A 3,924-nucleotide genomic window follows, 5' to 3' on the forward strand; every position below is an offset into this window, starting at 1 on the left:
GGGCTCCATGGCCAACACGGGCAGTGGTTACCCAGCTGTGCCACTCTGCTGTGGGACACGAGAGCTGTTGTGCATGTCCAGGGGTGCTCACCTGGGGTTCAGCCTACAGGGGGCCCAGGGTGCACCAGAGAGTCCTGCAGGGATGGCTGGGTGGGATGTGGGTCAGCCCCGCAGCCGCAGCCCTTCGCCTCCAGGCACAGCTCTAAGTGTGGCAGCTCAGCAGCCAGACGGCCGGGGGTGGGATGTGTCTCAGCCGCCTGACTCGCATCACTCTGGGCTCATGACTCAGTTTTCTTTTGGGTGATAATCATGCAAACATGCCAAAAGCAGCAGCAGCAGCAGCAGCGCTGGGATCTTCGCTGCTGAACTTCTGCCTCCTTCCAGCGCGTGGCCTGGCCGCGGGTGGAATGGCGTCTGACCTCCAGAAAGGAAAAAGATTTTTCTCCCTGGAGTTAATATTTTTAAAGCACTTAATCTTTCCTCTCTCAGTAAGTGGCTTTGTTGGAAGGGCAGATGAGCTGTCTCTGGTGGTGATGAAACGGGATCACAACTCCAGCTGACAGCAACTTGTTATGATCATACTCAGTTTCCCTCTCGTGGTTTGCAAAGGAATTAACTGGAAGGATATTTAATTACTTTCTCAGCTGAATATGGTCAAACTACGCTGGTGCACCGGGATCTTCATCCTGCAGTCCTGCTCTCTTCAGAGCTTCACCAGAGAAGATGCAGGTGGCACTGCCAGAGTTTGCTAAAGCTGTAGCTCTGCCCTTCTGATCATAATTACAGATGTTCACCTCCTCTTTTCACTGCATAATGGCTGAAGCTGTTAGACAAGGTCTGAGGTGTCCTTCCATTAGGAGATATTTTCTTGTATTATCTCTCCCTCATGCTGTTTTCTGCCTGCTGTGAAGGTCAGAAGTTCTCTTGCCTAGGACCTGTCCTTATTCCTGCCTGTGAAGAGCAGGGTAAGAGGCCGCAGTTCCTCCAACATGTTTCTTCAGAGTTTTCATGGGGAACTGGAGAGGGTCTGTGCTCCACAGAAAAGGAAGGAGCCTCAAAAAGAAAAAAAGAAAGGAGGTGAGGAAGGTGTAAAAGAAGGGAGAACCCACAGCTCAGGGAGGTCAGTGAAGAGCTGCTGTGGTCCCACTGAGATGTGGTGGTGGTTGTCACTGAGGGAGTGCCATGAGCTCAGACCATGGTAGTGACTGGAAGACAGGCTCTGTTTGATAATTTTAAAATATTTTTTGACTGTTTTTATTCAGCTAATCCTATAGAGTCCCTGAGGAAGATGTTTCGCATCCTCCCCTCTCCTTTCTTGTACTGGAGGAACTCAATATCCTGCAGAGACAGCAAGGGAAATGACAGGATTATTCCCCATAGTGATTATCCTGCGATCTCTCAGGGCTGTATAAATGGGAGCTGATTACAGTAGAAAAGGAGTAAATTGTGTAATTAGAGAGAGGGGAGAGGGAGGACTTAACCTCTGCCTGATGGTGCTAGTTTGGAGAGAAGAGTGGAAAAGAGAACACTGAGCAGCATCTGCGCTGGGACCCACAGCACTGTAAAGGGCTGACCTGGTCCCTGGCTGCTCCTGAAGCTTTGGGCAACCCCTGTGGTCTTCCCTTCAGGAAAAAGAACAAAATATTTCTTTCTGCTCTAACTCTTAGCAAATTTCTTTGGGAAGAAAGGCGGTGTCCCTCATGCATGTCCACCTTGCCCCAGGCTTGTAGTTTGGTTGAGTCTTGAGTGGGCTGGCTGCACTTAGACATTGGCATCACCCCAAATTTCCCTCCGGGACTTGAGAGGAAAAGCTGTTGCAGGACAGAGCCCTCAGCAACACCTCAGCTGAGTCCTCAGCAACACCTGTGTTGGGTGTAAGATGACTAAGATCTTTCCTGCTGCTCTACACAGAGCAGGAATTTTTCCTCCCCTTCCCCTCATTATTGACCCAGCCTGGCCTGGGCCAGGAAATGTGTCTGTTCCCATCCCAGGGAAAAAAAGCACAGAGCAGAACTGCTCTCAAAGCCATGGTGAGGGAGGCTATTAATGTGAATATTATTCATGACAGGAAAAATAGCCAATTACTTTCCTATAGAACCACTCTCTGCCCAGTGAGCCAGTAATTGCAACATCTAACATTCATCACGGAGCTCTGAAAGCACTTCAGGAATAAAATGCTGGCAAATGGTTAGACTTGAAAAAGATGGGGGAAAAAAGTAAAGTTAAGGTACTAGATATTCAGGGGGTGTAAAAATGGCTGCAGGGGATCCAGGCCCACTTACACCTCAAGTCCTACGAAGACAAGGATTTGACTTTGTCTTATATCCACCCTATTTTATGTTTTAAAGGTGTATAACTGTATTAATGTAGATGTTTAATAAACTGAATAGTAAAACAGGATGTAACTGAGGTGGGGATACTGCCAAAGGGGTTTTCTTGATGTTTAAGAAGGTCAGCTGTGCAACTGCAGGTGACCAAAGTAAGTTTTTGCATTTAATTTATTCCCTAGGTTTACCAGTGAAACAACCAACAAAAGGAAAATCCATCATTCCCTTTGGAATGATGAAAGGAAAAACGAAGTCCTTTCAAGAGCTGGAGGGCTTTGCATATGTTTGCTCTGCTGGACTGCACTGAAGGCCACCTTTCACTCCCTGCCTGTCTCCAGGTGCTCCACAGACAGTGCCTGGAGATCTGCCATATTTCCCAGGATCTATTAACACTGTCAGCTGCTGAGGCCTCCAGCAATCCATAGGCTCCAGAGGATGTGCTCCAAGGCCTTTGAGCAGCACATCTTAGCATCACAGGATGCGTGGGAATCTCATCTTGAGGATGTCCTCCCTGCCTGACAACAGAAGGGTTAACTGCATGTGTCAGAGGACATGGCTTATTTCATGGAGTTGTTTGGGGTTTTCCCTGGGTAGCCAGAAGGGTAATTCAGCTGTGTGTTTTCAAAATGCTGTGGGTTTGCACCCTGTAAAATGTCTGTCCTTTAAATTGCTTGGTGAGCGCCAGTCCTCATTTATCATGTCAGCTGAGAGCCATGGAACAGCAACAGCCTTGATCTTTCCTGAGGACTAGCCTGCCCTTCTCTTCGATGCAAAACAAATCTACGCTGAAATAGCTGCTGCCCTGAGCTTGCTTTTCACCCTGAACCCCCACAAATACCCTTTAGGGTGTACCAAAGGGATTTTCTTTTTGTTCCATGAGTGCAGAAAACGATGCTGGCCCGTCATCAGAGATTTTGCATCAGCCATAATGTCATAGAGAATATATAATGTCAAACCTGTCAGAACAGGTAAGCTTGCAAAATAACCTAAGATTGTGCCAAATTGAGATACAACTGTGAAGGGACGGCACCTCCCTCTCCTCTTTCCTCAGTGCCAAGGGTCACCTGCCTGTTCCTGTCACAACACCCAGAGCTGTAATTCCTGCTGCCAGGAATCACTGCAGCCATGGGGGTCTGCCTTCAGATCCAGTGTCCAGCTTGCTTCATTTTACAGCCCGTCTGTCTTCACACCTCTGTGGGGAGATGGCGCCCAACTCCCTGACAGCGCCTGAGCCAACATGCCTTCCTCCTTTCCCTTTTCCTCCTCCCTTTCCTTTTCCACTTTCCTTTCCTCCCTTTCCTTTCCCCATTCCCCTTTCCTTTCCCCTTTCCCCTTTCCTTTCCTTCCCCTTTCCTTCCCCTTTCCCCTTTCCTTCCCCTTTCCCCTTTCCTTCTCCTTTCCCCTTTCCTTCTCCTTTCCCCTTTCCTTCTCCTTTCCTTTCCCTTTCCCTTTCCCTTTCCCTTTCCCTTTCCCTTTCCCTTCCCCTTTCCCCCTTTCACTTTCCTTTCCCCCTTCCCTTCCCCGTCTCCCTGCGCAGAGCGCCGAGCGGGTCGATGCGGATCGGCGCTCGCTTAGCCACGCCTGTTGCCGTGGGGCG

The sequence above is a fragment of the Chiroxiphia lanceolata genome, chromosome 9 (assembly GCF_009829145.1).
Source record: "Chiroxiphia lanceolata isolate bChiLan1 chromosome 9, bChiLan1.pri, whole genome shotgun sequence".
Lineage (NCBI taxonomy): Eukaryota > Metazoa > Chordata > Aves > Passeriformes > Pipridae > Chiroxiphia > Chiroxiphia lanceolata.